The 14,017-nt window shown below is 42.8% G+C and overlaps 1 long non-coding RNA gene across 1 annotated transcript; it reads left to right on the top strand.

Moving 5' to 3' along the window:
* The first annotated feature begins 1,617 nt into the window (after positions 1 to 1,617).
* On the top strand, positions 1,618 to 3,920 carry LOC109266817 (uncharacterized). The gene is made up of 2 exons (XR_002079891.2): positions 1,618 to 2,385; positions 3,659 to 3,920. It is a non-coding gene; the product is annotated as an uncharacterized LOC109266817 (long non-coding RNA).
* Positions 3,921 to 14,017: the final 10,097 nt, after the last annotated feature.

Here is a 14,017-nt window from a genome sequence, read left to right as displayed (position 1 = left end):
GAGAAGGAAGGTAGAGAATAAACAAGAGAGACCTGACATGAACATGGAATGAACCATGTTGCTGCATATGCTAACAAGTGAGGTAAATTAGAGAAGCTACGCAATCCTACTAAGTAGAAATAGTCACCTTTGGAAATTCCCTAAGTCTTAGCATTGGACCCATCTGGGCTTAGCAAATGAGCAATGATCATATAGTTTTCAAAATTAAATATAAATAAATGCAGTATAATCACATAAGCACAGATAGAATTAAACTTTCGATAAGGAATAGACATTTTGGTGCTGCTTGTCTGGCGGGATAGACAAAACGATGCTGCTGATAATGTAAGAGTATAGAGGACATAAAGCAGGAATTCACAGTGGGGTACAAACCGATAGGAAAAGTTAAGGCATTAGTATCCTTAACTTAACGATCTCGTGTAATAGCTTAGATATTACATATCTTACATACTAGATATTAGATATTGGGCAGCACTGGTGGAATAAGAAAGATGTTGGGGAGCCTGGGTGGCTCAGGGGGGGTTAAGCGTCTGACTTCGGCTCGGGTCATGATCTTGCAGTTTGTGAGTTCGAGCCCCGCGTCGGGCTCTGTGCTGACAGCTCAGAGCCTGGAGCCTGCTTCGGATTCTGTGTCTCCCTCTTCCTCTGCCCCTCCCCTGCTCATACTCTGTCTGTCTCTGTCTCTCAAAAATAAATACAGCTAAAGTGTTTTTAATAAATAAATAATAAATAAATAATAAGAGATAAAGATTTTGCTCATTTATACTACTTTTTTCTTTCACCAAATCTCGAAATGTTTGATTTTCTATTATTCTTCTTAGTTTTTCTGTCGTCTGCTTTTAACATTAAATAGTATATTTAAACATCTTTCTTTTTTTTGACGTTTATTTATTATTGAAAGACAGAGAGAGTCTAGAATGTCTCACACAATCCTCTTGTCCCCTGTTTGTCTTCCAAATGCCACCTCATATTGTCACCCACTCTGTGAAACATTCCCAGCCCCCTGTCACCCTTGCTCCCAGATGGCACCAGACCATAACTGCGTGCCCCCTCTATAGCATTAATTTATACATTCGTCCATTCAACATACTCTGGAGGGGTGGGTTACTCGTTCCAGGCTCTGGCGTAGGTGCTAAAGATACAAGAGCAAAACGATAAGCCACCTGTGGGCACTCTTCTCACGGAACTGACACTTCATAGGGAGGGAAAGAATGAAAGGTCTGATTTAAAATTAAGGAATTACAATTGTGGTAGGGGCTATGAGCTTTGTCCTTCTTTGCAGAGAATAAGGAATTCACTGAAGATTAACCTCAATGAAATATGTTTGTGGCCAGATTAGGAATGTGTGAGTTGCAGCCTGTGGACCAAGCCCAGTCTACCACCTGTTTCGGCAAATAAAGTTGTATAGGAACACAGACCTGCTTTTTGTTTACTTACTATCTATGGCTGCTTTCACCCTGTAATGGCAGAGTGAGGTCATTGCAACAGCCATTGTATGGGATGCAAAGCCTGAAATATCTTTTCTTTAGAGAAAATGATCCTTGGAATAGATCATCCTATGAACAATGCAGAGAACTGTTCATGCTTTTATGCTTGCACCCACTGTACTAAGATCATCTGTGTACGTGTTTGATCTCCCCGTTATCATACATTGAGATCTTCTTTGTACAGGGACCGTATTCAATTCATCTTAGTTTCCCTAACTTCTGGTACATTATTGGTACAATGAACAACTCATTGATTGAATCAATCTTCTTCCTCTCCCTCACAGGTCATCTAGTCCAGCTGCTAATTTAACTGATTTGTTAATTAAGGTCAAGAGAGTTTGTGGGACTTTCTCCCAAAACACCCAGCAAGTTAGTGTCCATAATGGGTCTCAAATCCTGATCTCCTCTTCTCCTTCTTCCTCTTCCTCCTCCTCCTCCTCCTCCTTCTTCTTCTTTTTCAAATCCTGATTTCTTGACTGTCACTCTTCTCATCTCTGTTCTTACTTTGATTCAGCTGCCTCAATTGGTCTAAAAATAAGCAATCATTTGAATATCACTAGAACCAGGAAACTGGAGATACGCATCTACTTATAGAGTCATGCTTTGAGAGCCACGATGACTCAGTTATGAAGAAAACGTGCCCAGGAGCTTTGTCTCAGTCTGTGTTATAACTGTCTTTGGCGAGTAGAAGTTTGTGCTTTATCTTAGCAGGCTGAGCTCGATGAAATACCCTGGAAAGCTCTGAGGACTCCTACGTGGAGGTCAGGGATGCAGAAGCCTCCGTATTGCTGCTCCATATGCCTGTTTGCCCTTCCTATTAGAAGGCTGGGAATATAATTAGGAGACAGGCACCGCAGATGCCGCAGTTTACAATAACCAGAAGAAACCGTCGAAACGGGTAAGACATGAAAGGATAATTTTGCTTATACAAAATAGCAGACTGCAAACTAAAACCAAGAAAAACAAACAGGCAGATGGAAAGAGTGGAGAAGGCATTGGCACAGCTGTGAGCGGGATTTAGACACCCAGATGCAACATCATTTGGGGGGATGGGTGGGAGAGGAAGAGAATCTGAGAAAAAAAAACAAAAAACAAAACAAAACCTGAGATACAAAATAGATACCGGAGAATAATGGGTTTCTCATCTCTCCACCTGCAGGTTCAACTTTTTCACATCCACCTCCTCTTATCCTGGCTGTGGCAAGTCATTTCCTGGGGGAGGGAGGAGGGGACTCAAGGACAGAGAAGATAAACAGGCATCCTTCCTAACAGAGAAGGCAGTGGCAGTAAAATCAACAGCTCTGATTGCAGTGGAAGAAGAAAGACATAGCCATTACCCAGAAGAGGGCGAATAGTGGTGTTTGGTTTTATTATTAGCAGCATTATTTAGATAGCAACACATGTGCATGGCTGCCTTTCCAGATAGAGCCATGGGAGGGGCAAGAAGGCCAGAACCACCCTGCCTGGAGTTTCTACGAATGCATTAACCACTGTCATGGAAACTGCAAACATCATTGTGGTTAATCCCCCTCCCCCAACAACACCAGCACAAAACCTCAGTGATGTACTGTGTTCTCTATTTTTAGGGGTTAGGAAACTGAAGGTCAGCGGCGAAGAGGCTGGATTTAAACTAGAACTTTTTTTTTTTTTTAATGTTTATTTATTTTTGAAAGAGAGAAACAGAGCGTGAGCGGGGGAGGGGCAGAGAGAGGGGGAGACACAGAATCCGAAGCAGGCTCCGGGCTCCGAGCTGTCAGCACAGAGCCCCGCGCGGGGCTCGAACTCAGGAACCGTGAGATCGTGACCCGAGCCGAAGTCAGACCCTTAACCGACTGAGCCACCCAGGCGCCCCTAAACCTAGAACTTTATGATATTCTAGAGTGTCTTCTCCACCCACTGAAGGGCAGACGCAAATCAAAGTGATGAGAAGATACATTTCTGTTATGTCAGACCAAACGTGAGACCCAAAGGGATCAACCATGGGTTCCTCAGCAAACAGTGACTCCGCAGAGAAAGTTCTGTTGCCCAGAAGAGACACAGAGAGTGCACGCTTCACTCTGCCAGGCTGCCACAGCACTGTGATTCCATTTCTCTCCAAATGCTAACATTTTCTTTCTTTTTTCTCTGTCTCTCTCTCTCTCTCTCTCTCTCTTTTTTTTTTTTTTTTACAGTTGGCTGTTTACGCTTTTTACTCCCACTGTACTGTGAGCCCCTGGAGGAGAAAAATTGGACATCATTCGTGCTTTTATCCCCAGGACCAGGAAAAAAAAAAAAAAAAAAAAAGCCTGCCTGTCCTTAAGGCTGCTACATGGCCCAGCTCCAGAGGCCCCACTGGAGTCTGCTTTGGAAACTGTGTCTCCCTCTCTAACTCTGTACGGCCCCGGCTCATTCTCTCTCTCTCTCTCTCTCTCTCTCTCTCTCTCTCTCTCTCTCTTGCAGGTGTCGTTGTGCACGTGGCCGGTGAGGGGTGACAAAGGTATGGCCCTCTCAGCCAGCTAGCCTCCAAGAAGTTCCCAGTGACAAGTGATATCTCCTTCCTCCGGGTTCTCAGGGAGCTCTGTTTGATGTGCCCTTTTCCCCTACCCTGTTCCTGACCACATTTTCATCTCAGTCTCATGTACCAGCTGACATTCGTCCCTAGAGCTGTATATGCACACGCTGGCTTTCCTCTTAGTTCCCTTGAAGTGGCCTGGTCAAGTGAAATGAGTATGTATTTTGAACAAAATAATGTGCTTCTCTTCTAAAGAGTATTTCCTTATTTATAAAACGTGGCTTATAAATCTTTGACACATAAACAATGCCGAGTAGTATCTTTTCCTCAGTAACTATGTCCTTATCCCCTCCCCGAGGCTCCAGGAGCGGCACAACTCTGGACTCCTTGGCTGGGGCTGTGAACGGGTTCCTGATGGTGATGGGGACCCTCTGCCTGCTGCCACAGGAAATGAGGCAGGGTTCCCGTATCTTGGAGGATACGTCTCTTCGTGGGAAGAGAGAAATTATTGGTCTACATTCCATCTCTTGGGCTGCTCACACCAGCTATTTTGGGGAAGGGGAAAGCCAGTCTCACAACACTATCCCTAGAGAAAAGATGCCAATGTCAATGTCAGCCATTAGGAAACGTCATTAAAGCAGATGAGAAACGGGCTGTGGACATTTTTATGAGCCCAGAATACTCTGGTTGGAGATTTTATGGAGACCACAGGAAACCAGAGAGACAATGACATTCATACTCTTTTTTTAGAGGCTAGTGAGGAGCAAGTGTGTGTGTGTGTGTGTGTGTGTGTGTGTGTGCTCAACAGAGTGTGTTTTTGAAAGGGAAAGCCACTGTTGGAGGCCATGTCAAAGTGAGCCTTATTCACAGAACTTGTGGATCTGTTAGCGATAGAATGCTCCAGGCCAAGTAGCTGTGGGCTCAATGCCCAAATCCTTCCAGAATTGCAAAGAAAGCCCTTCCTTTTGATTCCGGGATACTCTGCGAACTAATCTTCAGAGAATGCTGTTCTGCTTAAGCCTATATGGTTGCAACTGAATTACAGTATATCTGTAATTCCTATATAGTCATTTTCTTCTTTTTTTTTAATGTGACAAAATGAAGCTCAGAAAGATTGAGAAACTTACATAAACACCCAGATGATAAGCAGTGGAGTCAGAACCTGACTGCACATCTTCTCTGTTACCATGTCGCCCAGAGGTACAGATTTAGGGCAGGGATAGGAAAAAGGTTGTGCGTGTAGAATTGAACCCAAATGAAGTGTCCCGGGTCTTTATTTTTCTCTGTAAATCAGCAGTTGTGATATTGAGATATTTTTTTCTCTGTAAATCAGCAGTTGTGTTCTTAAGGTATTGATCCACACAATGGAATAGGAGGGAAGTGTGCAAATGCCTGGCAGTTTGCTTTCTGCCTTTACAGTATTGCAGTTGTGTGTTTGCCTGGAGTCCTACAAGAGGGAAGGGGCAGATTATCCAGAATATTCCTGAAATGTGGAGCTTTCCTATTCACATTGACATCTTGTGGTAGTCCTGTGTTACTGCGGCCTGCCTCGCTGCCTAACACGGCCTGCCTGTGTCACTGCAGCCTGGTAAAGTGAAGATTCAATTTTACCAATTAAAAAAACAAAAATATAGTGTTTATTTATTTGAGAGAGAGAGAGAGAATGAGCTGGGGCGGGACAGAGAGAGGGGGAGACAGAATCCGAAGCAGACTCCAGGCTCTGAGGCTGTCAGCACAGAGCCCGACGCGGGGCTCAAAACCACGAGCCTCAAGATCATGACCTGAGCTGAAGTTGGACGCTCAGCTGACTGAGCCACTCAGGTGCCCCAATTTTACGAATATTTATTTTACTTTTCCGTACAGTAATTAGATCACAAGTTACCAAGGACCTGGCAGGTGCCGGATGCTGTGCTAAGTAAGCACTTGGGAATATTAAGACATACTTACAGAAGAACAGTGGACGAGACCAAACTGGAAGCTCTTACAGCAGCAGGTCTCTGATCAATAGAAGAACCACAATTCAGTGAGCACCTGCCATGCAGGTCACCCGGTGCCCAGTAGTAACGATACTATCTGCTCTGCATTCAGTATTCCATTGAATCCGCACAAGGACCCCATGTGATGTCTATTCTCATTCACATTTCAGAGTCGAGGAAACTTAAGCTTTGACAAGTTATTTAGATGACCCCCATTTACAAAGCTCACGAGTAGTAAAGTGAGGTTTCAAACCCTGATTTGTTGTATCTCAAAGCCAGAACGACACCGTCCTGTGTAGCCGGGATGGAACGATTCCAATGGCGAGGTGGCATTTGAGAAGGCCTTAAAGAATGGCCAGGTTTGTTCTGTGCGATTGAGTCCATGGAAATAACGGGTTATCAGACTTTCCAGGGGTCTAATGGTTAAAGTCTGCCCAATTTACTTCAATTCTCCAATAACAACAACAAAAATAACAACAACAACAAAACCCACCACTATTAACATGACCACGTATCTGCATCAGCAAGTTTTCTTGTGCAAACTTAATAAATACACGAATGTATAAACAGCAACAACGAAAAAGAATCCCACTGCATGACCTGCTTGGTAATCTGCTGATTTTTGTTGAATTTATTAGATTTCTACTGCGGTCTACCAAATTACCAGAGACTTAATGGCTTAAAACAACACTCATTTATCTCAGAGTCCCATAGGTCAGAAATTCAGGCAGATGGTTCTCCACTTAGGGTACCCCAGGGTACCCTTAGGTTCTCTGCTCAGGGTACCCCAAGGCCACAGTGAAGGTGTCTGGGGGGCTCGGCTCTCGCCTGGTGGCTCTACCAGAGAATCCACTTCCAAGCGCATTCAGTCCGTTCTCTGTAATTGTAGACCTGAGAACATTGTTGTTTTGCTGGGTGCGGGCCAGGGGTCCCTTTTTACTGCCTAAAGGTGGCTCTCTGGTCCCTGTCAGTGGGTCCTCTAGCTCAGCAATGATTGAGACTCCTTCACATGGAGTCTCGCTCAGGCTTTACATCTCCATGACTTTCTCTTCTGCTACTATCTGGAGAAATCCCTCGATATTGAAAGATCCCTTTTCATTAGGTTAGACCCATTTGGATGGTCTCCCATAGCTTAAGATCGACTGATTAGTATACTTAACTACATAGCAAATTTCCATTTGCCATAAAACATAATGTATCATGGAAATGCCACTAGAGGCCATCTTAGAATTCTGCCTACCGCATTTAACAATCGTTCTTTCTACGTACATTCCTTGAGGCTATGTTACACGCTAGATTCTAGGCTCTAGAGAGACGACAGCAAAAAAACAGATCAAGGCCCTGCGTTCATGAAACACACTAGAGTTCTGGAAAGAGAAATAATTTCTATACGATGGGATATGCCTGTGTTTGTTTTCATTGTTCATGGCTGTGTAGCCCAATGGTATAAATGTACCATAATTTAAGTAAATATTGTCCAATATCGGACAATTTAGATTATTTTCCAGTTTGTATTTATAAACAACTCTGAAATGGACATTTTTTGGCACTGGTATCAGACAGGTGCCTGGAAATGGAATTTATGGGCAAAGTGTATGATTTTTGATACATGATATCCAATTGTTCCTTGGAAATCTCATGCCAGTCACATTCCTGCCATTTTTTTTCATCTTTGCAAATCTTCCTAGTGAGATTGAACATTTTATCATATACACACACATATCTATCTATCTATCTATCTATCTATCGATATATGTTATACTTATAGCTTTTTAGGTTATTCCTGTTCATATCCTTTGTGAATTTCTCCACTAGGATTTTTTTCATCATTTTATTAGATATTTAAATATTCAATGTATTAACTTTACTGTCGGATACACTGCAAATTTTATCTGAGTTCATTGTCTTGTCATTTCCTTTATGACATCTCTTGGTAGAAGGGATTTTTTTCGATCCAATTTATTCATGCCTTTATGGCTTTGCTTTTGGGATAATAGCTGGTAAAGCCCTTTTCACCTCTGTATGTAAGTACGCACATATATTTTCTTTGAATTTATTTTTATTATGAAAATGTTTAACTTGGCCCTAAATTAAGGATTTTAGATTCTTTTTCAAAAGTATAACCAGTTGCAGGGCGCCTGGGTGGGTCAGTCCCTCAAGTGTCCGGCTCTTGATTTCAGCTCAGGTCATGATCTTACGGTGCTTGAGTTTGAGCCTCGAGTTGGGCTCTGTGCTAATAGCAAGAAGCCTGCTTGGGATTCTTTCTTTCTCCACCTCTCTCTGCCCCTCCCTTGCTCACATGTCCATAACTCTCCCTCTCTCTCTCTCTCTCAAAATAATAAAAAAAACCCACAAAACTTAAAAAAAAAAGTATACCCAGTTATTCTGCCATTGTTCCATGAATACACCAAACATTTCAGCATGTCTGAAATGTGTCCCAATTCTCTGTTCCCTTCTGGGCTTTCTGTATAATTTGGCTGTTCTGGATTTTCTGGATGACCCCACACCAGCTTGATTGTTAGAGCTTTATGATGTTTTAAGCTTGATAAACCAAGTCCTCCTTCATTAGTCTTCTTAAAAAAAAAAAAAAAAAAAAAGAGTGCCTGGGTGGCTCAGTCGGTTAAGTGTCCAACTTCTGCTCAGGTCATGATCTTACAGTCCGTGAGTTCAAGCCCTGCGTCAGGCTCTGTGCTGATGGCTCAGAGCCTGGAGCCTGCTTCGGATTCTGTATCTCCCTCTCTCTGGGCCACTTCTCCACTCATGCTTAGTCTGTCTCTCAAAAATGAATAAATGTTAAAAACACTAAAAAAAAAAAGGAAAAGATGCCCTGAGAGTATCTGCTGATACCTCTCTCTCTCTCTCAGTTCCTAATATTCCACCTCCAAACAGTTACTTATACCATATCAAGTCCCCCCACCATTCTTAAATACATGAATTTTCTGCCCCCAGGCTCCTACTGACTTGGTCCTGACTGTGGTCTTTGCCTAGACTCTTTAGAGACCTCCTGACCAGCTTGGCGGTCCTCAGGCTTATCCAACCCCTTCTCCACAAAGGCCACCACACTGATTGTGTAAAGGGCTGACCTGATCACGTCTCTGCCATGTAGGAAACCCTCATTGCCTGTGATTTCAGGTAGGGGTTCCTTAGTCTAAACTCTTTATACCCTGCTCCTCATCTATCTTTCCGACTGCATCTCCCTTGAGACATGGTCTCACCCCTTCATTCTGCCTGCGCTCCCCCTTCCCCGCGGCAATTGTGTGTGCCTCACCTTCATGTCTTTCTGGATGCAGTCATTTTCGGCTGGGGTGCCCTTCCTCACTTCTCCAGCTTCCCCTGCTGACGGGCTAACACCTGCCTCTCCTTGAAGACTGGGCCCCGACTTCACCTTCTGGGACATTTCCCAGCTCTCCTCCTCTCGGATTCCACGCCAGACCCCACCTCCCATTTTCCCAAACACGTGGCGAGCAGGCTACTGGTTTTCATGTTCTCACATTATTATTGTTACCTCTCCACAGAATAGTGTCCTTTTCTACATAGGTGCTTGTTTTCGATAAATATAAATTACACGATGGCTCAAGCCCCGTCTCATTGATGTAGGAGTTTACAGCCCCTGCCAGACTAGAAGCATAAAAACTCTAATACATACATAAATAAATAAACTAACTCTATCTCTATAAAACCTCTAAAGCTATGTGAGTTTCTATAACAACACCTGCCGAAGATTATCATCCTGGCTCACCTTTCTTCTGTCTCATCGCTTCTAATTTCGTACCTTCTGTTTTGATCATGGCCCTTAAAACCAATCTGAACTCTGCTTTAAAGGACACAATGATTCTTTGTCTGGGGAAATTCTGTCTTACAAGTTAAGCAGAGTTAGCATGGATCTTGTATGGCTTTTTTCTCCTGTTGCTAATTTCGGTGTCTCCAAACTAAAGAAAGGAAGGAATGAGGACTCTTCCTTCTTCTGGGCCAAAGAGTATCTTTATTACCAAGTTCATAGGTGTTAGCACTTCCCGGAGCCCAGTGGGTACAGTTCCGGGAGACAGGCATGAGCTTTCGTCGGAAATGTGCTACCTGGCTCCTTAGACCTCTCTGAAATTAGCTTCCCATGTTATCCAGGCCACCCCAGGTTGCTATGGAAACCAACATGTCAGATCAGCACAAAATAAGATAAAGATTTGGGAGAAGCCACTGATCGCTGCAACCTTCTTTTCAGATTTTTCTCGTTCTCTCTTCGTGCAGATGTGTGTGCGTACGTGTGTGCCTGAGTGTGTGTCTGAACGGGTGCTTAGTGTCAAAAGCCACGTTGTCCCTTTTTCACGGGGCACAGGCACCTTTCTACCCTTCTCGGAGTGGGGACTCCCCAGCTGTCCTTTCCTGCTGTCGGGACCTCCTCCGATAGGTAGCCCCAGTCTGCGGGGGACCCAGAGAGAACTTAAACCTTTCCTATTCACATCCAAATGGACTCTGGAGAAGAAATAGTTATGTAAGGAGAAAGAACCCACCATGGGTCCTGAGGACTGAGTCACATTCCACAGAAAAGAAAATAAAAAACTGTGGTCGGTGTTTTGCTAATGTCTCTGCTGTTAATACAGGGCTCCAGTCCAGAGCCAGGGAAAACATTTCATTCAGACCTCGGAGGAGGCTCTTGTAAAAGTCCTTGTTTCAGCTTGGTCGGGGAACCCACCCAGGCAGCACAGCGGGAAATGTTTCCAACGTTAGAAATTCCAGCTGGATGTTGTAGCCGCGTTGGCCTCTAGTTTGGAATAAGGTATACTAATGAGAAAAGCCCAGTTGCTGGCTGAGATTCACTCAGGATTTCATTCACTAGGAAGGCGACATGGGCAGAGCTCGGAGTTCCTGAATGTTCTCAGCTGCTTCATATATACACCGGAGTTGGAGAGAAACGTGGTGACTTAGGTATTGGGGGCAATACACTGATGTGGGTGAAGTCTGGAGTTCAGGCCCCTTGAGGGGGATATAAACAGTTCGGAGCACTGACGGTGTACCCGTTACCATTGGAGGCGTTGCAAACCTATTATTTGAAACTCGTTAATTCTCACACCAAGCCCGCATGCCGCACGCAGGTTATCCAAGTTTTGCAGAAGTTTTTGAGAAGCCAAGAGGCAGAGTACAATGCTCTTGAGCATGGCTAGTAAGAAGCGATGGGAGTTGATCTCAAGCCTTCGGGGCATCGAACTGTTTTTCTTTCTAATCTTCCCATCAAAACACACTGGCTACTACAGGGGCGCAAGCAGTTCTTAAAGCGCCCTATACTTGCACACTGCTATGCTTGCAATTCAAACCTTGTAGGTATGAATGACTTCAGGGGGTAGTGTTAGAGAAAGTGTTAATCACCCCATGAAAACCAGTCTTCTGTCCTGAGGGAAGTAAGTGCCCAATTTAGGATGAGTCAGCGGAAGAAAATTAACTTTTTATTTCCTCCCTCCCTTCCTCCCTCCCTTCCTTCCTCTTCTTTCTTTCTTTCTTTCTTTCTTTCTTTCTTTCTTTCTTTCTTTCTTTCTTTCTTTCTTTTTCTTTCTTCCTCCCTCCCTTCCTTCCTCTCCTTCTTTTCCTTCCTTCCTTCCTTCCTTCCTTCCTTCCTTCCTTCCTTCCACCCTCCCTTCCTCTCCTTCCTCTCCTTCCTTCCTTCCTTCCTTCCTTCCTTCCTTCTTCCCTCCCTTCCTTCCTCTCCTTTTTTTTTCTTTCTTTCTTTCTTTCTTTCTTTCTTTCTTTCTTTCTTTCTTTCTCTTTCTTCCTTCCTTCTTCCCTCCCTCCCTTCCTCTCCTTCTCTTTCTTTCTTTCTTTCTTTCTTTCTTTCTTTCTTTCTTTCTTCTTTTTCTTCCTTCCTCCCTCCCTCCCTTCCTCTTCTTTTTTTCTTTCTTTCTTTCTTTCTTTCTTTCTTTCTTTTTCTTCCTTCTTCCCTCCCTCCCTTCCTCTCCTCTTTCTTTCTTTCTTTCTTTCTTTCTTTCTTTCTTTCTTTCTTTCTTTCTTTTTCTTCCTTCTTCCCTCCCTCCCTTCCTCTCCTTCTTTTTCTTTCTTTCTTCTTTCTTTCTTTCTTTCTTTTCTTTCTTTCTTCCTTCCACCCTCCCTTCCTTCCTCTCCTTCTTTTTCTTCCTTCCTTCCTTCTTCCCTCCCTCCCTCCCTCTCCTTTTCTTTCTTTCTTTCTTTCTTTCTTTCTTTCTTTCTTTCTTTCTCTTTCTTTCTTTCTTTCTTTCTTTCTTTCTTTCTTTCTTTCTTTCTTTCTTTCTTTCTTTCTCTCTCTTCTTTCTTTCTTTCTTTCTTCTCAATGATTCAACAAGTGACTTTTGAGCATTTATCCTGCTCCGGTTTCTGTACTAGGCACAGAACTAAAAAGATAATCTTCGGGTTTGGGACTGCTTTTTTCTTTTTCATTTTGGTGATTTACTGTGTGTGTGTGTGTGTGTGTGTGTGTGTGTGTGCTATGAATACAGGTGCATAGTTCTTAATTGCAACATAGTAAAATTCACTAATCTGTTCTTTATTTTTTTTGTACCTTTTGTCTTCTTCTAAAGAAATCACTGCCTCATATTACAGTGCCTCTTACTAACTGTATTCATAACATTGTAAAATTTTGGCACCCACAGTTTCCTTTTCTTTTTTAAGTTTATTTATTTATTTTGAGACAGAGAGAGCATGAGCAGGGAAGGGGCAGAGAGAGAGGGAGAGGGAGAATCCCAAGCGGGCTCCACACTGTCAGCACAGAACCCGATTTGGGGCTTAAACTCACAAACCATGAGATCATGACCTGAGCTGAAATCAGGAGTCAGATGCTTAACAGACTGAGCCACCCAGGCTCCCTGGCATCCATGTTTATGTTTTAATTCCATATGAGATTGATTTTTGGATCTTGCAAAGTAGGGACCCTATCTCCCTTTCATCTCTTTTTGAGCTGGATAAGTCCACTCCCAGTCCAATGCATCGAACTGGTCACAGTCCTCCCGGACCTGTTGGATCATGGACCACGCACCTATTTCTGGGGCCCTTCATTGCTCATCCAGTGCTCCACTTCCTGTCAATGTTATTGGTGTTTAGAAGCTCAAACATGTGGCATTGTGACTTCATTTTTGATACGAGTTATGTACTTGTGGATTCCAAATATATGTTTACTTAAAACACATATTTGGTGCCACTGGTTTCTAAATTGTGACCAGAGATCATGGTGAATAGGATATTGCTATTTACAACAGGTTGGGACTTCTTTTACGATTTTCAAAATTACAAACTGCTGTAAAACTTTCACATTTGCTCGAAAATTATGTGTATCTTGCAATTGCTGGATTTGGGGTTCCACGTTCATTAGCTCAAACTTCCAAACAGTATTTTATTTAAGTCTATTTTTTTCTATTTTTATTTTTGCTTGTCTTTCGATTATTGAGCAGCCTGGATTAAAATTTTCCATTATATTTAGGCAATTTCTGTATAGTTTTGTCAAGTTTTCCTTTATACATTTTGAAGCCATAGTCATTTTCATACATTTCCACTGCAACTACTATCATTATTTCATGATCTGTGTCTTACTAGTTTTCTTTCTGTAATATTTGCCTTACGTGGCACATATTTTTCCATCTTATACTTCCAACCTAGTGTGTCCGTAAGATCGAATGTGGGTTTTGTAAAATTCATTGGCTGATATATTTTTTAAGTCTGTCCGACTATTGATTATTTTAACTGGAGACGGGTTGAAATATTTTTAATTGTTTTTATTAATTCATTTTTTTAAGTTTATTTATTTTGAGAGAGAGAGATAGAGAGTGAGAGCAGGGGAGGGGCAGAGAGACAGGGAGGGGGAGAATCCCAAGCAGGTTCTAGGCTCAGTGTGGAGCCTGATGTGGGGCTTGATCTCACAACTGTGAAATCATGACCTGAGCTTAAATGAAGAGTCAGACACTTAACTGATTGAGCCACCAGACGCCCCTAATTGCTTTTAAATGTTACTGCATTTACTTTTGAAGGTCTTTTTTCCCCTTTCTCATTTTCCCACCTTTGGTTTCTTAAAACATATTAAATATACTTATTATGTATCTGAAAAATTCTGTTGT

Source organism: Panthera pardus, unplaced genomic scaffold (assembly GCF_024362965.1).
Source record: "Panthera pardus isolate Hobbes unplaced genomic scaffold, ASM2436296v1 HiC_scaffold_26, whole genome shotgun sequence".
Taxonomy (NCBI): domain Eukaryota; kingdom Metazoa; phylum Chordata; class Mammalia; order Carnivora; family Felidae; genus Panthera; species Panthera pardus.
The sequence above is the reverse complement of the archived record's forward strand: the minus strand, read 5'-3'. Positions and strand labels throughout refer to the sequence as shown.